This window comes from Lichenostomus cassidix, chromosome W, assembly GCF_008360975.1.
Source record: "Lichenostomus cassidix isolate B80296 chromosome W, HeHo_3.0, whole genome shotgun sequence".
In the NCBI taxonomy this organism is placed as follows: domain Eukaryota; kingdom Metazoa; phylum Chordata; class Aves; order Passeriformes; family Meliphagidae; genus Lichenostomus; species Lichenostomus cassidix.
Window position 1 is genome coordinate 19,507,792 of NC_139510.1, and position 25,061 is coordinate 19,532,852.

General features: G+C 41.1%; 1 long non-coding RNA gene across 3 annotated transcripts in view; it reads right to left on the reverse strand.

Moving 5' to 3' along the window:
- The window catches only part of LOC146425639 (uncharacterized), a 48,508-nt gene extending 24,579 nt beyond the window's left edge, over positions 1-23,929 (reverse strand). The window contains exons 1-2 of one of the 3 annotated variants that reach the window (XR_014846524.1): positions 23,747-23,929; positions 19,158-19,225 (exon numbers count right to left, since the gene is read on the reverse strand). This is a non-coding gene — a long non-coding RNA (uncharacterized LOC146425639). The remainder of the gene's footprint in view (positions 1-19,157; positions 19,226-23,746) is intronic. The other 2 variants (XR_014846522.1, XR_014846523.1) reach the window with 2 other exon arrangements.
- Between the last annotated feature and the right edge of the window lie 1,132 nt (positions 23,930-25,061).

Here is a 25,061-nt window from a genome sequence, read left to right on the forward strand (position 1 = left end):
TTTGGCATAGTTGGCAGGATTGATGGCTAACGATTTGAGAACTGAGAGTAGGGAGCTAACACATTATTTATGAAGGCACAATATTCATATTGACACCAATGATCCCTGGCCCACAGATAACTGGTCTCAGTGGGGAAACATAAAGGAGAAAATAGATGAAAAACAGGGATCATTGAAAGACACCAAAGGAAAGGGAATTATTTGTCAGGTACTTGCCCTGTGTTTAAACTCTGCTTGGGGCTGGAGAGAACGAATGATAAAAGAAAATGAGAAATTGATGAATGAAATACAGAGATTAAAACTTGCACAATTATCCCTGCAAAGCCAATATAACCAGGCAAAACAGGGGCTAAAAGCATCTAAGAAACATGCAGAAATGGTGGAGGAAAAATTGGAATTAATATTATTGCATATTCCCAAATCTATGGATGTTAGAAAAATTAAAAAATGAATAATATCACCTGAAGATTGGGATGGTGATATCTGGGAAAGCTCTGATGAAAATTATAATGACACCTTTGACTTAGATTCAGATGAAAACACGGAACTTCCACCATTTAAGGAGGAAGAAATTCTGGAATTTAAAATGAAACCCATTATTAAAACCGAGACAGCAGAGGGCCCGCAAAGGGGGGGCCGGCGAACTACAACCAAAACAACCCCCTATGATCCCCTGCAAATGGCAAACATTAAAGAAAAATACACAAGAATGGCGGGGGAAAGTGAAACAGAATATCTATGGAGAGTTTGCCTCACAGGGGGAGATGATGTATTATTAGATGGCTCAGAAAGCTATGTCTTCTGGGGTGCGGGAGTATTTCTACACCTCGGACCACAACCCCCTAACGAACCGCAGAGTTGCTTACTGGGCAGGCAGAACGGACCAAATGGATCGGGGAGAACTAACTGCAATCCCTATTCACTCAGCAGATGAGGTCACAATTGCAATAGCAAAAGCTGCTTATATCCAAGCAATGCATGACAGGGCAGACAGAGACATTCCGATCTCTGCAGAGGTATATCCTGACAGAATGCAACCCTTCATACGAGGGGCCCCAGCCGCCTTAAAAAATTACTTGGTAGAGAGATGAAATGAAATCAGAAATAATGTAACATACAAGAGAACACTATTGCAAAATCCACAAGCACCACGGAGACCCATCCCGACATGGGCAGATCTCTCACATGATGTGACCAGAAATAGGCTGGTGCCTGGAATCAGAGATTGAATCAAAAAGAATTCCCAAATGGTGGGTGAGAGTAATGAAACATAACCCCTCCGAGAAAGGGAAAAATCGTAACCGACCTGACTCCAGCAGAGAAAAAAGAATGAGCTATGGAGAAAAGCTCTCACCCTAGGCATTCTGAAAAGTTTAATGAGGGGAAGACGAATGGTGCGATCCTGATTTAATTCAATTCACAGAAAAGATCAAAGAACAACCAATTAGCAGTTCAAACACCACACAAGATGCAGGGACTGCTTCTACCCCCAATCCATTTGCAACTCAAAAAAAACTAACAAGTGCTGGAAAGCCAGGGCAGCTGAGCCAGCGCTTAGGCACACCCGACGAAACTAGCCTGCATGTGTATCTGCCCATAGGGCCAAAAAGGCAGCCATTAAAATTCCTTATTGATACCGGAGCCCAAATCTCTTTAATTACTTTGGCAGATGCTGCAAGATTAAACTTAAGTTTTAAAAAGAGAAAAAAGATACATTTAACTGGTTTTAATGGAGACAGAACCACAGCTCACCTAGCAAAAATCCGGTTGTGGTTACCTGGAGAAAAAAGGATGACAGCTGAGAAAGATTCTCTGAGCTTTTGCCCCCCTTCCACCAGCACAGGCGCCTGTCTGTGGCTTCCAGGGCTGAAGGCTGAACTCTTAATTCAAATTCAAATTGTAGGTAACAGCTCTGGCCTGATGGCTTATCAGCTAAGCATGCATTTGAAACCAACAGAGAAACTGCTGAATCATCCCATGAAGGACCTTCACCCTAGAGGGGTCTTTGGGGGTCTCCAAAGACCACCAGGACAGACAGAGAATGTGTGGTGCACATGCTAACAACATTAATGACTTTCGAGAAATGATTTGTATAACCATTCCTATCCTGGAGAATGCAATGAATATTCATGAATTTTACCTATAACACTGTGCCTTTGGAGGTACTGGTGTGTGTGTTTGGTGGAAACAATTCCCCCACACCCGGTGCATCGAATAAAGCAAATACCCACTTCTCTGACTTGGTCTCTGAAGTGTCTCTGGGCTCGATTGAGGCGAATCAGTGCCTGGCATTTAGTCAGGGTCAAACTCCGACAGAAGGTTGAATGCTAACACAGGACCCCTAGCAGCAGCTGTTCCCAACATTCCAAACCTGACTTCCACACTGCAGGCTTCTGCTCATGAGTGGATGGCTGTGCTAGATATAAAGGACATGTTTTTCATGGTACCAATTCGAGAGGAAGACAAACCCAAATTTGCGTTCACTTGGGAAGGATTACAATACACATTTAATCGACTGCACCAGGGCTACAAACATTCGCCCACTATAGCACATAATGCTTTAGCAGAACTACTCCAACAAATAAAAATGCCAGCAGGAGTGCAAATGTATCAATACATCGATGATGTGTTAGTGGGGGGTAAGGAAGAAAAAGCAGTGAGAATTGCCACATAGGACATATGGAATAAATTGAGCGAGGAGGGAATAGAAGTACCTCTAGCCAAATGCCAGGGACCTTCTAAAGAAGTGAAGTTTTGGGGAGTTTGGTGGGTTTCAGGGAAAGCTGTGATTCCAGAGGAAACTGTTACAAAATTAGACACCATACCTACCCCCACGACTAAAAAAGAGCTGCAGCAAATAATGGGTACTTTGGGGTACTAGAGAAAGCATGTTCCCGGGTTTTCCATAATAGCAAGTCCCTTATACATGCTAATGAGAAAAAAATCAAGCGTGGGAATGGGATGATGTTCACCGACAGGCTCTGCAAACATTAATAGAGGAGCTAAAAACTTACCAATCCCTTGGTCCTGTTCATCCCAGTGATCCCATAGTAGCTGAATGGGGCTTTGCTGAACATAGAACTTACTGTAACTTTTTCCAAAAAGGACCTGTGGGACCGAAGCGTCCCCTGGGATTCAGCTTCACAGCATTTAAAGACACTGAAAAAAGATATTCCAACTGGGAGAAGGGACTTTTATCTCTTACCAGAGCTCTTAAATGAGTAGAAAAGATTCAGCAGCAACAGCCTAAGATTCAAGGACCCTTTAATTTGCTAGATAGTGAGAGGAAGGGCTGTGCTCCGCCTGAGGGCATCGAACAAAGACCCACAGTACACAAATGGTTTGCATACCTTACAGGAATCACAGACCAGATAGTTATCACTGAAGGACCAATAAAGCCTACAAAATTGCAAATTACCATCCCTCCAGACACACTGGCTTTACAACAGCCATTCAAGAGTGGCCCAATATCAGATGCCCCTGCTCTTACTCCAAATTCTGAGGTAAAAGGTGTATGGTTTACTTATGCCTCAGCCAAACGTGTTGATGGTAAATGGAAATACAGGGCAGTGGCTCTGAATATTGAAACAGGAGAGGAAGTGATAGAGGAAGGTTTAGGAAGTGCACAAGTGGGAGAATTGAAAGCTGTGTTACTGGCAGTAAAAGAAAAGGCAGAGAAAGTGTATGTGCACTCTTATGCTGTGTGGGCTGGAGCCACACAGTGGTTGTGTCAGTGGCAAGCACTGAATTGGCAAGTGAATGGAAAAGCAGTTTGGCAGAAAGAGGATTGGGAGTCACTATTAACAGAAGCTCAGAATCAGAAATCCAAATAGGCTGGGTTAAAGCGCATTCAAATGACCAAACATTGCAATCATTTTGGAACAACAAAGTAGATCAACTAAAAAAAAATAAAAAAGATTAAAAGTGATGAATTAGAGGAACCACAACACTGGTACAAATTAGCAGAATTTTTACATTGTAAGTTAGAGCACACAGGTGAAAGCACTCTCTTTTTTGCAGCACAAAGTAGGGGATGGCAAATAACCAGAAAAATGAGCAGACATTCTCACACAGTGTCCACAATGCCAACTGAGGCATCAAACAAAATTACCCAGATCAAACACCACCCTTACACATCAAAGATAATATGGCACTGTGGTCAACCTGGCAAATAGATTATATTGGGCCTTTACAAACATCTAATGGTTATAAGTAAATACTAACAGGAGTTGAAGTCGTATCTGGACTAGTAAAGGCCACAAAAACCAGACAGGCTAACACAGAAGCCACTATATCTCAGGACTCAGTGAGTGGTTTTCTAGCCTTCGTATCCCAGACTTTATACAGAGTGACAATGGATCACATTTTACCAGCACAGCAGTACAGGGTTGGGCCAGGAAGGAAGGTATCAAATGGATTTTCCACACACCTTATTATCCACAGGCAAACAGGATGGTGGAATGGGCCAATGGTTTACTAAAATATTACCTCAAACTGCAGAATTCTAACTGGGACAGACGGTTATCTTCAGCGCTGTACCAGATAAATAATAGATATAGGGTGATGGGTAGCCCAGTCTCATGATCTTTCTTAAGCCCTATGTCTTTCCAAACAACTCCACATGACAAAATTGAAACCTTCCAAAATAATCTAACAGTGGGCCAAGTTATGGTAAAGCTACCCCAAATTGGGATTGTACCAATGATGCTAACAAATACTCAAGGGCCCATGGCCTGGGTAGCTACTGATTCTAATGGCCACCAGCATAGAATCAGTTCCCGATGGGTATTTCCCACATTTTAAACTGTAACAAATCTGGTTTTGCTCAGGGCAAAACCCTATTTCCTCATTGAAGCCTCGCAAACACTGCCCCCATGTGACAGCAGTGGAAATAGCGACGTGTTTGCAACTACAGGCCAAAAGAGGGAATAACTACTCTCAGGAAAACATGTTTATCACTATTTAAATTCTGCTGTTTTAGTTTCTTTATTAACCTTAAATATTTAAGAATATCCTCACCAGATCAAAGACTAAGTGTGTACCCTGGACGTGAAACAAGAAACGCTCAAACGGAAGGAGAAAGAACTGTTTGCTTCCTACACGGCTGTGAAAACTTCAAAAATTCCTGGACTCCTAAAGACAAACAACATCCATTCCACATACACGGAAGACCACATGGGACTACACACCAACCAGTAAATCCATTGTAATCAAAATGTTAATGACAGTGTTGCTTATGTTTTTATGCCTGCAAGTCACTGTTTTTAGCAATGCTGAATGGCATGTCAGCCACCCTGATAGAACCTTGCAATTAGTCATTGTAAAAGGGTAACCAGAAAGAAATGTCAATACTTCCATGACTCACTCTAACCTAACACAAATAGAGCAAATGCTATCTAACCCATGGAAAAGAAACACCCATCTCAAATTAATACAAGCTGTAACCTTGATAGCCAATTGAAGTGATTGTTAGATCTGTTCTCAATTCCCTACTCACTCAGATGAAGGTACTCGGATGATGGGAATTCCCACACCAAGTATATTTTTTAATGGTATCCCTCCTGCCAAAATAATGCTCTTTCTGGGGGGAACAACAGCTCACACCATTATAGACCAGCAAATCCTAACAAGTAGACATGGTGACTGTGGGAACCTCCTGTATTCACAGATGTCTAGAGGGACCAGGAGTGACTTCACACCAAAAAATGTAGCTACCTGAATGTAGCCATGGTGTCAGGGTAGGAATCTATCCTGAGTGTCATTCATATTTGGACATAACTAAAAAAGGCATTTTAACCACACAATGGTAGCCTATTCCAGACAGCATGGGATACTATTGGCTTTGTGGAAATCAAGCCAGAAAAGCTCTACCCCCTATGTGGGAAGGAATATGCACCATCGGTACAGTTGTCCCAGAGATAGACATTATTGACAAGTCAGAATTTCCCCGAGGACACCTATGATTTTTTATAACAAGATACAAACTAAATTTAAATCCCTTAGTTGAGAGGCCTACTGGATTTCATAGATTTATAAGAGGGTTCTTACCATGGATAGGAATACCTGAATTAGAACAAGCAATAGTAAATATATCTGGAGTTATTGAACAAATAGAAAAACAGACAGATGATGCAATCAGTGCCCTGCAACAAAATGTTACCAGCCTCTCAAAGGTAGTTAAGCAAAACTGAATGGCTTTGGACTTGATATTAGCCTCCAAAGGTGGGGTATGCACAGTCATCAACACAAGCTGCTGCATATCTGTAGATCAAACCCTCAGAATATAGACTCATCTAGAGGAAATTAGGAAAAACACTAAAGGCTTACACGAGATCCAGAAAGATCAAGGAACAGATGTATTTGACTGGATAACCTTGTGGATTCCAAATCTAAGTGCAATCATGAGGAAACTAATTGGTGTAATAATTGTAGTTCTAACATTAGTGATCAGAATATGGATCATGTTCCAAATTTGCAAAATTGGAACCAACAAAATATGTAAATCCAACAATAATCAGCTTCTCTAAAAAGGGAGAAAACTCCAAAAGGAATAAATTTAACTTTATTTACTTAGTACTATTGAAGTACTAAATGATTTGACAGATTCAGTTGATGTCTATGTATATACTTTATAGTTTTCTACAAGTATTACTCTGAAATATCTATGCCTTTACTCTGATTGTCACAGTGGGAAAAGGGGGATTGTATCCTAAATATAACCTAATCAATTTAAATTACATATCTACCTCTTTAAGTATAAAAATGCCAATTAGAATTACATCCTAAAAAAATGAAACAAATTAAAATTCATTGTATCCCCTGAGACAATCAAATCAATTATATATATATATATCTACCTATATACGTGTATTTGTTTACATTATTATAGAATTGTCTAACACTTGATATGTTAACACTAAACTCCATTGAAAAAGAAGACTGAACTGAAAAGCACAAGAGGAGTGAAAGACTCACCAACCATTTACTGGACTCATTCAGTTGCGACAACCAAGAAGCTACCTCCACAGACTCTTCTTTGTTCCTGATTTTCCTATAACCTTGTCTTGGAAACCTCAAGAGTCAAGGGGTGGAAAACAATCTACCCTCTATGGACTAATATCAATATAAATGATTTGTTAAATTGTCTCCAATTACTATGGACACTCTGAAGTTAATGCCATATCTTATAATCTCTTAGTTGTTACTACTAATGTTTCTTTTAAAATAGATATATATATTGTGTTACATAATCTACTACAAGAACCCATAAACTGAAGCAACAGCAAGTGCTTCCTATTAGTATCAATAACATAGTCAAAGTTCTATTAAAGGATAATACAACTTGGGAACACAATGTATACTAAAAAAAATTAACAATAATACATATATTAAAAACGTGAGTGCTTTTACAGCATGAAGGTAAGAGACACCTGCACAGTCACTTCATGAGGTAAAAGTAGTGCCTTTTGGTCACAGGGGTGGAGTGTGGCAGGACATTCCCCCCCCTCCTCTCTCTCTCTCTGCTCGGTTGCAGAAGATAGATGATCCAGTTAGGTTAAGAGCCTGGCAGGGGTTATCTGTTGACACCCGAAAGTCTAAAACTCCTACCTGTAATTCATATTTTGGAATGAAGAGAGAATGTGGGAAAATAAACAACAATCCTGCTTGATGACCACAAATGGCACACTTTTATCCTATAAAAACTCACGGGTTTTCACAAAAGGTAGAAGCTTTTCTACATGGATACTGGAGCATGAGGAAAAGCCTCTCCCCAGAGTCTGGACACAGCTCTGTGGTAACTTCTTGCAAGACTCAAGGCGGATTCTGATGTATCCCAGCACCAAAATTGGATTTTGGCATGATCATTGGTTTCCTAAAATTGTATTCTTCTTTGCCAGCAATAATAACAACAATAATAGGTACCTTTTAAGAGCTGTATTGTTCTTGGCTATTTGTAGTCTCCCTATTTTGGGCAATATATATATATGCTTGTTTAGCTATGAGTAGTTTTTCATATATTGTGTAGTATATAAGTTGTTTGGCTCCTTGTTCCATTCTCTCTTGTGTCTAATAAACAGTAATACATTTTATATTAGACCTAATCGGCCATCATTATAAGGACTTGCAAGCGAGACTGGGTTTTTGGGGTGCTGGTTGCTCTGAATAGGTTGATTGCTAGTTGTCATAGGCCTAGGCAGCTGGTAAAAAATCTATCCACCCTCTGTCTCCACTTATAACACAAGTCCCCTAGGGTGGGTTGAGACTGGGTCTCCCAAAATTAGTCCCGGGCAAGGCGTTGGATCCCCAGGGATTAGACCCCACTGTCAGGAAAGGTACCTTTAAGGGGTTAGACCCCACTGTACTGCACCATCATATTGCTACTTTTGTTCTGTCTGTCGTTATTTTGTTACTGTGTGAGAGAACTAATGAGATGTGTCCTGAACACCAAGTGAGAGTGGAGCTCTATCTGCGGTTCTGTTATCTGGCAACAGAAATGGCCAGAGAAAAGCAAAGCGATTGGCAAAGTGAATGAGTATAAATCATATATAAACCATTGGTTTGGAGTATCTGGAGGAGGGCAGATTGTATTAATGGAGGGGAAAGGTTTAGCTATTGAATTGAGAACACCTAGACCCCTCAACACCTCTCTGATATAGCTCCATCTGATTTCCCTTTTGAAATCCTGTGTTTAGTGTGTGGAAACAGTTGTGAGGCTTGGACTTTGTGCGCTTGTCTGAGTTTGAATCTCAGTGTCTAGCTAAAACACACTTGCAATTTGCTCAGGTGCTTTTGAATTTTTTTTGAATGTGTGTGCGTGTACTGTGTGTGTGCAAATTACCTGTGTTAATTTGTATTTGGCTGGCATATAAATCCATGCAGGGATGCCCGTGAAATAAAAGTAACTTGTTGAGTGTTAAAACATGTTTTGAATGCCTGTTGAATTTTTTGTGTGTGTATGCTGTTTCTCTGGGTGTGCTAATAGGTATCTCTTTGGGACTCCTGTGTGTGTGTGTAGCTGATATTTGTGAGCATATTTGTTCTATGAATTGAAAAATAATCTAGATTTATGGAAGAAATGTAGTTTGTTACCAAGAGAGCAAAAAGAGTCTATGACACTGGCTTTAAAGAAGGATAATAGAAGTAAATGTCTAGAATATGGTTGTGTAGAATGTTGTAGTTGAAAGAGGTGTCCGAGGCATAGTCCTGGGGAAGAAGAGGTTGAATTTTTAATATCCCCTGGAAAAAGGGCAAGGGGGGCAGCATGTGGGGAGCCTCCTGCAGCACGGGATGAAGAGGGAATGAGTGAGCATGTTGAAGGTAAAGGGATGTTGAGTCTGGTAGCATGTAGAACCTGAAATAGAATAAAAGAAAAAATGGGAAAAAGGGGGGGTTAATTCAAGCCCCACTTTAAGAAGCCGCCGGGACAGAAGGGCCGGTTACTGTTAAAGTGCTGTTTTTCAGTAGCAGATTTGAGGTCCTGGAAAGAGCTTGCAAAATTATATAGAAAAGATCCTGAAAAAGTAGCTAAATTTTTTGAAACATTACTTTGGACCTTCTGCTTGATTTTAGTGAGTGCCAATTGAGTATTGTTTTGGATGCTTTTTGTGTGTGCTTGCTTAGCCGAGCCTTCAGGCAGCCAGAGGGGTTGCCTTAGAAGAGATGCAAATTGACACTGGTGAGGGGAAAGGGTGAACGATGTCTTCCCCTCAAAACCAAGCTCTGCCTGCTTGCAGAGAAGGGCAACAGAACTAGTTGTGTTTTTAATAAAACTAGCTAGCAGAAAATATAAGAATTTCCAAAGGGGGGTGAAGGAGGCAAGAATTCATCCTTCTCCCCACTCTAACATGTGTAAAGTTTGTTTTAATATCATTAACAACTTTGAATGTTCAAGTGTGTCCTCATCAGATAAAAAGCTAAGTGTATCCAGACATGAGACAAGGAGCCACTCAAGCCACAGAAGCAAAAAGAACTGCTGACTACCATCACAACTGTGAGATCTACGGCCAGAAACTCCTCTCTTATGTGAATAAAATTAACTCCAAACAAAGAGGAACATGAAAGAACCATATTGGAAACAGTAAATCTGTTACACAAAAATTTTTACAAAAATGGTTTACTTTTTTGTTTTTCCAAAACAGTGTTACAACAGTGTTGTTCCTGGATCAGTCAGATATCCTAGCAGAACCTTGTAATAATTGTAATAGCAAGTATGGCTTCAGATGCAAAAGGGTAAGTAAGCCAGAAAGAAAAGAGAGTGGTACTCTTTTTAATACATGCACATAAAATAACAGCTACATTAATAATTATCTTATAGACTTAAATCTAAATTTGCAAAATTGAGATATAACCATATGTAAATCAGACAAAAAAATTTCCTTTAAACAAAAAGGTTTCAAAAGGATGGTTGGCTACTCTAACAAGGTGCTAAGACCAAGTAAGTTCTATTAGTGATTGTCACATTTCTAACTGTTGCTGTTACATGTATATTTGTCTGTCTAGCGTTTGGAAATGCTAGGCCCCACAGAAGGAAAATACTGCCTTTGAGAAATCGCTGGAGATCATGGACCGATCTGCTGGGCTTTGGACTCTGAACCTGAAAGATGCTTTTAAATTTATGCTTTCCTCTTTCCTTTCTGCTCTGTCTGCTAGAATTCCCACCAAAGGGGGGGGGGGAGGAGAAGAGAGCCTAATTAGATCACAAGCAGGGAAAACTAACAATACAAGAGTATACTTTCCTCTTTCAGCTCTGTTTGCTAGAAATCCCACCAAAGGGGGGAAAGGTGCCTTAATTAAATCACAAATGGGAAAAGCTATTAATAGTCCTGACCAGTCTTGAGCCATGAGGTTGGCTGCCAAAAACTGAAAAAATTAATGTCTATGAGACACTTTGGGATGACTGTGTGTGTGGTGTGTGTGGGGGGGGAAAGGGGGCAGGTCAGGCCTTGCCTTGGTGAGACAGTGAGCTGCTCCTCACCCCACCCCCAGAGCATCCCAGCCCTGCAGTGGTGCTCTCAGTCATGGACGCAGCAGAGGCAGTGCTCCATTCTCCCCATCCCTGACTCCAGACAAACCCAGAAAGCTAATCCCACTGGGGGATGGAAGGCCCAAGAAAGCCAAGGGAATTAACATTCCTCTTGGAATTTCAGTGTAAGTGCTTTTATATATATATATTCTGTCTTTCTCTCTTATTTTTCTTCAAAATATTTCTATATAAAACCATGGCTTAAGGAAAAACTAAGTACCTTTGATATTCTGTATGGAACCACTCAGAATTCTGGACCTATGGGGGAGGGGGGGGCTAATATGTGGAATAAGAATCAAACTAGGTGAGGACCAAAGCCCAAGGGTTGGCCAGTGCCCCCAGGGTGGGGTTGGTATTGGATATGTGGACACAGTGCCCATAAAGTTTTACCCTTGGGATGACAAGGTCGCTGTGTGATAGGACCAGTATTTCCCCAGATTAGTGTTGTTCCTCAACTACAAGCCTTACTCTGAACTTTTATACGAAGGACCAAAAGGACATCAAATCCCTGAATAGATAGGCCCACCGAATTTCACAGCTTTGCCAGGTGGTTTATAACCAGGCTCAGAATAAGTGAACTAGAGAAATCAATAGTGAATCTTTCTGCTACTGTAGAGACCATAATGAATGCCACTGCAGATGCCATAAGAGCACAGCAAATCGAGATTAAGAGCATCTCACAACTAGCCACGCAAAATAGACTTGCATTAGATTTGCTGTTCGCCAAAAAAGGAGTATGTACAGTTATAAATATAAGCTGTTGCAGTTATGTTGATTTGAATAAACGAATATAAACAGATTTGCAGACAATCCTGTACAAAATGCGAACATTGCATCAGATCACCTTAGATGACACTTCTTGGGGGTTTAGAGAGTTATGGGACAAACTTACAGCATGGTTACCCAACTTATCCTGGCTTAAACAATTGTTTGTAATAGTTATTTGTATTATTGCATTGTTATTTACTGTCTGTATTAGTAGTTGTTGTATGATATTATGTACTTGGAATCGCGATGCTTATGCTCAATGGCAAAAGTACAAACTTAGAAATAAGATAGAGAAAGGTACTTACTTTCACGATATACAACATTTGTAAAGAATTACAAATGACAAAAGAAAAAAGGGGGGATTGAGAAAGGGGTAATCAGTAGGTAACTCAAGTTAACTATTGAGAGACAGAATATGTGAATTCTAAAACCTAGAAAAACAGGATTCCCTTTATCTTATCAAGATAAGAGGGACAAGAATCTGTTTGAAGCCAGCACAGAAACAGCTGAATCATCCCACAAAGGACTGCACATGCTCCAGAAAGAAAGGTGAAAAGTGCATTGTGATGAAGACTACTGGGATCTTCATCTTGAAGGTGGTCTTTGGGGGTCTCCAAAGACCACCAGGACACACAGCACATGCGTGGCACACATGCTAATGGTATTAATGACTTCCGAGAAATTATTTGTATAACCACTCCTATCCTGGGGAATGTGATGAATATTCATAAATTTTACCCATAATATTGTGTTGTTGCAAGTTCCGAGTGTGTCTGTTTGGAGGAGTGAATCCCCTGCACCCGGCGCACCGAATAAAGCAAATACCCACTTCTCTGACTTTGTCTCTGAAGTGTCTCTGGGCTCGTTTGGGGAGAATCAATGGTCCTTCTGCAGGGATACATGGAAGCACTGGTCTTATTTGGGCAAGATATTAAAAGAATTTACTCCATCCCTAGGGACTAGGTTATTGTAATATGTGAAGGACTTGCTCCTGTCGGGAGAAAGGGAGGAGGTGGTAGAGGAAGCCACTGTTAAATTGTTTAATTTTCTGGCTGAAGGAGGGGATCTTGGAGTGTTTGAAGAGAGAGCGCAGGTGATGGAAAGGTTGAATGTTTGGGGCCTATTTTGACTGAAAGCTTGCCGTGTGTTGGCCCAGAGGGGGTCCAGGGAATCTTGGAGGTGCCGTTGCCTAGTACTGAAATGGAGCTGTGACAATTTTTAGGATTAATAGGGTATTGCAGGACCTGGATTAAGGACTTTTTATTCTGTGACTTTTTAAATCCAGATAGCCCTAATGGTGTAGTATGGACATGAGAAAGACAGCAAAACTTTAGCCAGACTCAGAAAAGGAATTTGAATTGTATGTGGATGTTAAAGAGGGCTATGCCAAAGGAATTTAAGTGCTAAAATGTTTGACCCATTGGCGAGGGGTTGGCCCCATTGTTTGCTCTAAGGGTAACTGTGGCTCTGTTGTCTGCAGAATTGTGCAGCCACGGCTTTGATAGTAACTGATGGCAGGATTGTTAGTCTAGCATCAAGTTCTAAATGGATGACCAGCACTAGATTGTTACAGTATGAAACCTGTTTAATGGAACAGGAGGGTTTAGAATTGAGAAGCGAGGAAGGATTTAACCCAGCCTCCTGTTTAACTGGTCCCGAGGAAGGAGACCTAAAGGAAACTCCTGACTGGATCCAGGTAACAGATCTCCAGACCCGAGCTAGGGAAGATTTACAGGATACCCCTCAGCCAAATGGGGAAAAGGTGTTTATTGATGGATCTTCAAGAGTAATAGGAGGAAAACAAGCTTCTGGATATGCTACAGTAAAAGGAAGGGAATTGCAAGAAGAGGGGAATCTACCATGCACATGGTCAGCACAGACTACAGAATTGTTTGCCTTAACAAAAGCCTGCAAATTGTATCAAGGAAAGGTGGTGAATATATTTACAGATTCAATGTATGCATATGGGGTGGTACATGCATTTGGAAAACTGGGAGGAAAGAGGTTTATTAACCTGCATGGGGAATTCACTCATGAGAGCTCAATTACTCGCCTGTTGGAGACGATGATTTTACCAAAAGAGATAGAAATAATACATGTTATGGGACATCAGGCAGGGTACTCAGAAGAGACAATAGGTAATCAACTGGCCAATGGAGAGGTTCAGAAAGCAGCACTTCTGCCATAGGTATCCGGGATCCTCCCTTTGCTCCCTGTGGCTCAGCCATTGCCGGGTGATGGTGGTGGTATCTTTTCCACCAGAGGAGTTGGAGATAATTAAAAGTGGTGGGGCAGAAGAAAGAGGGGAGAATTGATTTACAAAGGACAGTAAACAGTGGATGCCAGAGGAGCTTTGACCCTGCAAATATTAAAACAACTCCATGGGGGAAGTCATTGGGGGTCTCAAGGATTCGCAGAGAACTTCCTCAAGATGTACTGCTTTGGGTCTTTTTGTTTTAGCAAAACGAGCTATTGAGGGGTACCTGGCTAAAATTAATAGCCAGACTACAAAGGAGATTGCAAGGCGGGGAAGTGGCCCAGGGCTATACATCCTTTCCAAGGATGCCATGCCGAGTGTATTTTGCTGAGATGCCCTGGGTGAGAGGGCTTAAATATCCTCTGGTAGTGGTACGCTGGCTGGCAGGGTGGCCAGAGGCGTTTCTGGTCACTTCAACAACTATTGGATCAGTTAACAAATGATTTCTGAATATGGGATTGTGGAGGCAGTGGACTCAGACAGGGGAACTCATTTTGCAGGGGGATCCTTTTTAAGGATTATGACTGCTTTGAGAATTCAGTGGGACCTCCATACCCCCTGGCACCCTCAGAATTCAGGTCAAATAGAAAGGATGAATGGAGAAATAAACACCTTTTGAAGTGGGTGACAGAAACTAAGAGGCCATGGGTACGGCTTTTACCATTAGCTTTGGCAAGAATAAGAGCCAAACCCTGAGGAGATATTAAATCATTCCCCTTTGAATTAATGTTTGGGATTCTTACTCTGTTAATTTTCAATGTGGTGGGGAGGTGAAGATGTATATTTAAACCAGTATGTGGCCAGAATATTGTCTCATGAAATCTCTTTGACAGGAAGCCCAGTTAACAAAGATGCTGCCTTTGGACTTTGCTGTTGATAACATCCAACCAGGACTTCAGGAACAGCAGTCAGGACAGCTGAACACAGGTGAACCCATCACACTCGAGTCAAGGTCTCTAAAACCCCAGAGATTTGGACTTCTCAGCAGTAGGGAAAGGATGGGAGACCTCGGCTATCAGAAGCCACAGATCATCTATAAGGACCTCTAGTGATTAGTGGGCTAACACGAACTGTCAGTCTACTTTATGCTAAGTTGTTTCTCTGTATTTACTTGCCACACCTGGTGCAGGGGCCAGACGTGGAAAAGTTGGGAGGGGGTGTTTCAAATGTTAATCTTTATACCATGCCAGGTTGTTAAAAAAGTTTTAGTTAATAATAACTAGGGTTTGTAAAGACAAATTGAGAAATAAGAAGAGGAGGGATTGATAGGAAAGATGTGTGCTAATGTCTTTACAAACAATTTGATGGGCAAAGGCATGGGTGTTGATGTCTTTGAAATGGATCTTAATGTCTCTACCAACTTCAAGACACAGGTTTGTTACAGAACCCAGACATTTTGACTCTTGAAACAGACAAATGGGTCTGCACAAGACTGACTTTCTTAATTTTGGGGGAAAGTTACAGGTTCAAGGGAGGGTATGAGATAGGCGGTTCGGGGAGGCTGTACCTTCCTAGTACCTCAGCCAATGGGAAAAGAAGAGGGCAACATGCGGCCGGGAGTTTAGGATAAAAGGAGGCTGCGTTCTCCAAAACTTCAAGAGAGAAAACCCTGCGTGCATGTGCCCCAGTGGCCTCTCTCCCTTTATTTGAATAAAGTTGCAGAACTCCTCTGTCTCCTTTATGGAGACTGGCTTTTCATAGCATGATTTTCCATACAGAAAGAATCACCATATACGAGGCCATGGTTCTTAAACGTGTTCCCCAAAGTGTGTATGAAAACTATTAAAGGGAGAAAGGAACTTCTTCCAGACTGACTCAGGCCTTCTCATTTAGTGTAGCTTAAAGAGAGAAGACAGAAAACTTGCTATGTTGTCTGAAAAGCTGCTTCTAAAGGCAAAAAAGGAAAACAATTTTCCCCAAAGGCTTTCTGACACAAGTGATTTCTGATTTCTTCCTATTTTCAAACCAGCATTTTACAGGTAAAATTGAGAAGGGGTTAGGGAGGGAAGGAGGAAAAACAATGGCTAGTGCGATCCGAATGCCTTCTAGGTTGGGACAACTTTGTCAAAAAAAAAAAAAAAAAGAAAATAAAGAAGGGGAAAAGATGACACAATAATGAAGTATAACATATGTGAACTTTTTAAAACTATGGAACTCAGATATCCCCATATTTTAGTGCTACATTTTTCCCATGGGTAGTTTATACCTTTCCTTTCTTCCTCTCACAAGAATGTATTGGATTTGCAGAGCAAGGTTTTGGTAGTGGGGGGCTACAGAGATGACTTATGTGAGAAGCTGCTGGAAGTTTTCCCCATGTCCATTATAGCCAGTTTCAGTTGGCTCCAAGACAGACCCACCACTTGCCAAGGCCGTGGTAGCACCTCTGTGATAATATATTTAAGAAGGGGGAAAGTAAACCAAACCTTGCTGCAGAAGAGCAGATAGAGCAAAGGAGTGAGAATATGTGAGAGGAACAACTCTGCAGACAACAAGGTTAGTGAAGGAGGGGCAGGAGGTGCTCCAGATGCTGGAGCTGAGATTCCCTTCCAGCCCATGGTGCAGATCATGGAGAGGCAGCTGTGCCCCTGCAGCCCAGGGAGGTCCATGGTAGAGCAGAGATCCACTTGCAGCCCATGGGGGAGACCCATGCCAGAGCAGCTGGATGTGCCTGAAGGATACTGTGACCCCATGGAGAGCCTGTGCTGGAGCAGGCTCCTGGCAGGATCTGTGAACCTTTGGAGAGAAGAGCCCATGCTGCAGCAGGTTTGCTGGCAGGACTTGTGACCCTTTGGGGGACCCATGCTGGAGCAGGCTGTCCCTGAAGGACTGCAGCCTATGGGAAGAACCCACATTGGAGAAGTTTCTGAAGGACTGTCTCACATGGGAGGGTCCCCATGCTGGAACAGGGGAAGAGTATGAGGAGTCTTCCTCCTGAGGAGTGGCAGAGATGTGATGGACTGATCACAACTCTCATCCCCCTGTGCCACTGGGAGGCAGGAGGAAGACAAAATAGGGAGTTGTGGTTTCACCCGAGCCAGCAGCTGAAGCCCCACACATCCACTCATTCATTCCCCCCACCAGTGAGATCAGGGAGAGAATCAGAAGGATAAAAAATTTGAAAACCTGTGAGTTGAAATAAAGACAGTTTAATAGGGAGAGCCAAAGCCATGCATACAAGCAAAGCAAAACAAGGAATTCATTTATCCCTTCCCATGGGCAGGCAGGTGCTTGGCCATCTCCAGAGAGCAGGGCCCCATAACGTGCAATGGTTACTTGGAAAGACAAATGCCATCACTCCAAATGTCTCCTCCCTTCTTCCCTCAGCTTTATATACTAAGCATGATGTCATATGGTCTGGAATATCCCTTTGGTCAGTTTGGGTCACCTGTCCCAACTGTGTCTCCTCCCAACCTCCCATGCACCCCCAACTTCCTCACCAGTGTGGCAGTATGAAAAGCAGAAAAGGCCTTGGCTCTCTGTAAGCACTGCTCAGCAATAGCAAAAATATCTATATTATCAACACTGCATTCAGCACAAATCTAAAACACAGCCCCATACCAGCCACTGGGAAGAAAACAAACTCTACCCCAGCCAAAACCAGCACAGGAGTGAAGTAGAGCCTGGGAAGAAGGAAGGGGTAGAGGGAAGGTGTTTTTGGATTTGGTTTTATTTCTCATTACCCTAGTCTGAATTGATTGGTAATATATTAATTCAATTTCCCTAAGCTGAGTCTGTTTTGCCCATGACAGTAATTGCTGAGTGATCTCCCTATCCTTATCTCAACTCATGAGCCTTTTGTTATATTTTCTCTCCCCTGTCCAGCTAATGAGGGAGAGTGATAGAGAGGCTTTGGTGGGTGCCTGGCATCCAGACAAGATCTACCCACCACAAAGGAATACAGCAAAACCTAAAACCTGAAATTCCATCAACACAGACTTATGTCTGGTACAACAGTAACACACATACTAGCTGTTGCATCTGTAAGACCTCAACTACATCCGTAAGTTAAAATGCTCAGAAACAATTCTAGGTACTTAAGCCAACTGCAATGTAATCATCTATGCCCTCACCATTCACAACAAAGCCCCATGCCAACTTTCAGATATGACCCCTGATGCATGTCAGCATCCAAAGCACACCTAAGAATTGTTAAGGAGAATGTTATCTGTTATCAGCCAGAACTGTGCTACAGATCAGTATTGCAACTTCGCAATCCTGTTCTAGCAAACAGGAATAGTCCCCATCACTGCTTTATTTACTGATAGAGATGCACTCTACAAAGAGAGCATCAAAACCCAGGATAGCTTTTGTACTGGGCCTGGCTAGGACAGAGTTAATTTTCTTCAGGGCAGCTCATATGGAGCAGTTTTAGATTTTTGACAAAAACAGTACTGATATTATAGCTTTTGCTTAACAATGTTTATACAGCATCAAGGCTGCCTCTGTTTCTCACTCTGCCCCCTCCAATAAATAGATTGGGGGTGTGCAATAGGCTGGGATTAGACAGAACAGGGCAGATGACCCAAACTAACCAAAGAGATATTCCATAACATATAATGCCATGCTCAGCAATAAAAGGGAAAAGAGGGGGGTTTTATGGGTGTCAGCCATCTTTTGTTTAGGAACTGGCTGGGTATCGGTCTACACGTGGGAGTTAGTATGATTGCCTTTGCATCGCTTGTTTAGTTCTATTACATTTATCCTTTACTTATTAAACATTTATATATTTTTGTTTGTTTTATCTTGACCCCCAAGTTTTCTTGTTTTTATTCTTTCTTTCCTCTTTCCCCATCCCACTGAGGATGAGAAAGTAAGCAAGTGACTGATGTTTTATCTGCCAAACAGGGTTAACCCACAACAGTTTTCTTTATGAAACACTTTAACATTCACTTTTTTTTTTTTTAAACAAGACATTGGGAATAGACATTGTCTAATCTTTAAGAGTGAGAACTGTATGCTGGCTGCCTTAGGGAGAAAGTCAATCCATTGATATGATTAACATGATTTCACATAGTGTCCAAACGACTTAATATTTTGCTAAATTAGGCACTAAAGTAAGTTCATGCCTATTACTACATAAAGTATGAATTCAGTCTGAAGCATAGTCACCTGAGATGATATTAAACATCCTTGGGTTCAGGATAGCAGGACAAATCAGTCGAAGAAAAACAAAACCACTGAAATGGAAAAAAAAAGAAATTGTATTTTGTTCAATAATAAAGCTATCATAAAATTAGTGTAAAATTATGTAGTTTTTAGGCATTTAAGTCAGTGTAGAAATCTTTGTGAGATGACAAACAACCAGCCTGTGCTCCATGTTTGTTAATTAAAAATATCTTGTTATGATTTCAACTATAATAAAAAACAAAATAAAACCAGATATATTGATTTCCCAATTAAGGCGAATTTCTGAAACTACCTGGGAAAAGCTTAACTGTAAAGCCATACTGAAGTCTGCAGTCTAAGACCACACTGGCTTTAAAAAGGAGGAGCACTTAATCTCCTGCCTCCTACAAGTGTTCCACTGTCTACTACCACAAGTAATTCATCCTGCAGCCACTCACTTCCCCAAGCCAACATAAGGTGAGCAAGAGTGCACAGTAACAATGGAACCTCTCTTTTGGCAGCAACATGGCCTTAGTTAAGCTTGAACCAATCCATCTCCTGATAATGGTATGCCAGTATCCTAGAAACATAATACTGGATCAGCTACTTTCTTCACAGAAGTAATTGCTACCACCCAGACAAGCTAGAAAGCTAGTGAAAAGTGCTCAGTTTGACTGCAGAACTAGTAACTTATTAAACAGAAACCTAAATTGTTGTGTTGGTTTTGCATGGCCTGGTTCTTGGTAGTGAGGGGGCCACAGAGGTGGCTTTTGTGAGAAGCTGCTAGAAGCTTCTACCATGTCCAGTAGAGACAATCCCTGATGGCTCCAAAGATAGACATGCTGCTGACCAAGGCTGGGCCAATTAGAGATAGTGGTAACACTTCTGTGATAACATATTTAAGAAGAAATCAAAACAAAGTTTGTGGTACAGTTTTAATTCTAGACAAGAAGAGGTGAGAGCATGTGAGAAGAACAACATGCAGACACCAAGGTCAGTGAAGAAGGAGGGGGAGGAGGTGCTCCAGGCACTGGAGCTGAAATTCCTCTGCAGGTCATGGTAAAGACCATGGTGAAGCAGGCTGTCCTCTTGCAGCCCATGGATGTCCACAGGGGATGCAGAGACCCACCTGTAGCCTGTGGGGGAGGAGCCCATGCCAGAGTGGGTGGATGCTTGAGAGGAGGCTGTGATCCTGTGGGAGACCCAGTGGAGAGAGGGGCCCTGCTCCCATACCGGAGCAGCCTGTCCTTGGAGGACTGCACCCCATGGAAGAGCATCCCATGCTACAGCCATTTGAGGCATACTGCTGTCCATGGGATGGACTCATGTTGCAGCAGTTTTGGAAGGACTTTTACTCATGAGATGGAGCTATGTCAGAGAAGTTTGCAGAGAACTGTCTCCCATGGGAAGGACTCCACAGTGCAGCAGGGGCACGACTCCTCTCCCTGAGCAGTGAGAGAAACCACAGGTGATAAACTGCCCAAAACCCCTAATCCCTGTGCTGTCGGTAGGAAGGAGAGGGGTTGGGGGGGGAAGGTGTTTTTAAGGGCTTGTTTTACTTCTTATTATCCTGCTCTGATTTTGTTAGTAATAAATTCAATTCATATCTCTAAGTTGAGCCTGTTTTGTCCTTGATGGTAATTGATGAGTGTTTTCTCCCGGTCCTTATCTCAGCTCATGAACCCTTTGTTATATTTTCTCTCCTCTGTCCAGTTGCAGGGGAGGGTGAGTGAGCAGCTTTCATGGGTGCCTGATGTCCGGCCAGTGCCAAACCACAATAATTGTGCTTTAGTTTAGCATGAGAAAAATCTAACTTTCTGTTGACAGCTAAAGTAAAAGAAAAATAAAATGAAATATCCATTTCAGGTTAACCATAATTCTGGTAGTCTGCTATAAAATGAAGTGACATATGGACCAACTAAAGCAATCTAACTCCTCTCATTTTGTTCAGAGTGCATGGACACTACCAGCAGACTGTTTTTTAACTACAGCAATACCAAAGTCTGACCTCTTACAAAAGAGTGGAAGTGGACCTTGCACTACCTTGCTTTTAAGTATACAGTGATGGCATTGTCCAGTATTAATTGAAAGTGACACATGTGGGCAGCAAGGTTAACACACCTTTCATGTGTCCAACACACTTGAATTCCCATATATACTGTTATAGAAGTTTCCTATTTCTCCAAGAACCATAGATTATGGGTTGACCCAACACTTCTGGCCCAGTGTGAAACAAGAATATTTTCTATGAGATTAATTTAAAGCTATGAGGAAGTAAATAATTTTGAAGTCATGGCATGTACATCAATTTTTCCTATAGATGGCCTGAAGACAACTGGGGTATGAACCCAAGATGGACCTTGCAGACACAGAAGATTTGCTGCTTCTTACACTGGTCAAGCTGAGTAAATTAAGAATGAGTCAATACCTATGTATGGTCTTTTACAAAGAAACAGAAATGGCAGCATTTTCCGAATTTTATAGAAATGAAACTACCCAGGCACTTAAAAACTATCCACCTGTCTTTGAATATGTAATTATTCCTGGACCAAAACCAGTGCAATAAAAGATAATATTCTTCATTAGAGGCTGCAAAAAACCCCACAAAACTGTACTCTAGAGACAAGTCACAAGTATCCGCTTATGAAAAGAGAAAGGGAGCCAATATTTATAGTATCCAACAGAGACCCCAGAAAAAGTCTCAATGTAAGCTGTATCACCTAAGGAAAGCCACATGGTGCTCTCTGGAGATAGGAAGAAACAGGAAGAGACATGGTATTTGCTTTTAAGTTCTACACGCTTGCAATAGACTAGCCCAAACACCTCTGATAAGAGCAGCCTCAATTTGAAGGCGAAACTCCTGCAGAACATTGTTGGCAGGCATTTTATTGAAAATTTTCTTCATTGATATCTTGAGTCACTATTGTTATGAACACTAAATGACAGGGAAATAAGCATGGAAGGTACTGTACTAAATACACTAACTGAAACTCTGGGGAAGGAAGGGCTCCCATGTCTTCATTTCTGTCTCCAGCCAAAGTGATAAACAAAAGCCAATGACAAATCATCTGGAAGACACTGTTCAATGGGAGATTAACCTCAGCAAATCATATCAGTGCCAGATATTGGTCTACTAAAAAGCTAGGTTTGCAAATTAAAAAAAAAAGGTAATGCAAATGTAGAAGAGAGGTATCTTTGAAACCCCTAAATACCAAGTATCATTTAGAACAAGTGTCAAGACCTCATTTTTGTCAAAGGTTTTTTTTGACCTGCACTAGCAACTGTTAGTGTTAAAGGAAGAACTATTTATTCAATTGATTTATGAATGCAGACTGGAGTTTTTGTACTCGGTGCCAGTTCAGAGGAGTCAGGTTCAGTAGCCTGCAACATTTTTACAGAGACTCTGGAATGTTTCAACATGATTGGGCTGGAGCAGAGAAATAAAACAAAACTGGGACAGCATAAAAGTCTGTATTTTCTAAAATGAATGCTGATTCCAAGTGATCAGCATAGGGAGCCTTCATTGATGCAGAAAAAGATATATTCCAATGCAGAAAGTACCTCAGTGAAATCTAATGACAGTCCAATAACTTTCTGAGAAGGTATTAGGTTCCTTAACATGGTATATCTGCATTTTAAAGGACATTCATCTTAGCATGTGTAAGATCTTTCCAATAATTAATACACCCTACATAGGAGTCCCTGGATAAGGCACAGTCCTCTCAGATGGCATGACAGGAACATAATCATTACTGGATATAAAAGGTTAACTATAATTTTGAAAGAACTTTTTCTCTTTCCCAAGATCTTAGATTAAATAAATTAACAAAATACAAGTTCATTCAAAGCTATTAGGTATAGTGTCCTAGGTTACAATATAGATGCATTTAAGTATTCTATTACCACCAGCTGTGGGCCATTAGCTGTTATCACCTGCTAATGACCCACCCCTGATAACAGACAATGGGCCATCAAGAACCCAACACATGACTCATGGACTTATCCTATTGTGAGATGCTCCACCCAGGAGGGAGGAGCCAAGCATTCTCACCTGGATATAACCTGGCCTTGGAACTGCCTAGTTAGCCCTGTCTACTGGATTCCCGGAGGACAAGAGCTACCACTGGATCTTCAGCTGGAGACCAGACCTTCACAGGATCACTGCTTCAACTGAACTACTTCATTTGGATTGCTACACCCACCCTAACTGAGTGTCAGGTTGTATCTGACTTTGTCAGTGGTTTTTGGTTTTTTTTTTTTTTTCCTTGTATTATTTCACTTATTGTTAATTTTTCCTATTAATTTTAATCTTGACTTGTGATCTTCCACTGGTTTGTTTTCAAACCAATACATATAGCTATACTGCCCTCTATACTAGACCATTAGCAAGTCTCCAACACCGTGACTAAGAATCTAGCCTTCCTTAATTGAGATATCATGCCCCAGTACCACAATAACTTTAAATATTCTTGTAATCTATATAAACACTATAAAATTCTGTCACTAAAAGAAAAAATTGATAAGCACACTGAAGCATGACAGTAATAAGACAATAAAATATTATTTTCAGCATAAACTGACAAGTAACTCACCTAACAACTCTTGTTCTCATTGTGGTATTAGCTGGCCACTTGTTCTGAACAGACTTCTGCAAGCATCCATAAATATATCTCAATGTCCTGTAAAAATAATAACTAATTAATAAATTCATTTAAAATTTTTAATGAGTAAAAATAGCTGATCAGAAAGCATCTAGTCCAATCTCATCCAATTCAGACATAAGCTGTAAATTAATTTAAAATCTGCTATAACAGTCTGTTTACAAATGGCAAAGAAAGTCCTTGACTAACTGCACTACTCTGTTTTTGAAGGTAAAATTCTGATAAATCATATATGCATTAAATGTTTTATAAGATTTTTTTTTCCTATTTCCCTAGTGTGGCAGGACATCCTTCCCCCTCCCCTCTCTCCTTCTGCTTCATGGCAGAACACAAATAACTCCGGTGGGGTCAGAAGCCCAGCAGGAGGTTATCTCGTGGTGCCTGAAGGTCTAAGACCTCTAACCTTGAACTCATAAAGAGAGGATGTGAAAAGAGAAACAAAGAAATCAGTATGTGACCAAAAAGCACGCTTCTACAACTATAAAATCTCACAGAAAATATCCCAAAACTAGAGGTTTCCTACATACACTTTGAAGATGTGTGAAGAACTTCTCCCCAGAGTCTGGATGCAGACTCTGTGGTTACTTTCCTGGGAATTGGGTGAAAGGACTCCTAAGTATATTTCACCACCAATCAGCTGGTAAGATACACTGCTTCCTAAGTAATATTATTTTGCTAGCTGCTAATAAGTACCTTTCCATAAATTGCAATATTAGCTATTCGTAGTTTGCAACCATTTAATTCCATAATTGCAGTATTAGCTATTTTGTAGTTTTTGCAATTATGCTATTTCTGTGTAAATTTGTCCTAAGTTTTTATGTCTGTCATTTTCTGTGTCTAATAAATGGTAATTTGTATCATATTAGACTAATCGGCCATTATCAAAGAACCTTTGAATGAGACCAAGTCTTGGGGTGCTAGCCACCCTAACAAAAGTTACTGCCTGCCGCTAGAAGCCTGAGCAAACAGCAGAAACTCATAAAACTCCTGTCTCCCATGCATGACACCTAGGCAACGTTTCCTTTTTAAAAAAAAAAAAAAGTTTGGTTTGGTGTCTTTTTTCCTTGTTTGGTTTTTTTTCCCACTTTTTAACTGAATGAATAATAATTTGTGCATCCATAACTAGAGGTCAGGTGTTTAAAAATAGTTATGCAATAGTCCTCTCCTATAAAAAAAAAAATAGGAGCCCTCGGGTATATTTCAGAAAATGTTGAGATGCACCATATACTTAACAGGATGAAGCTTT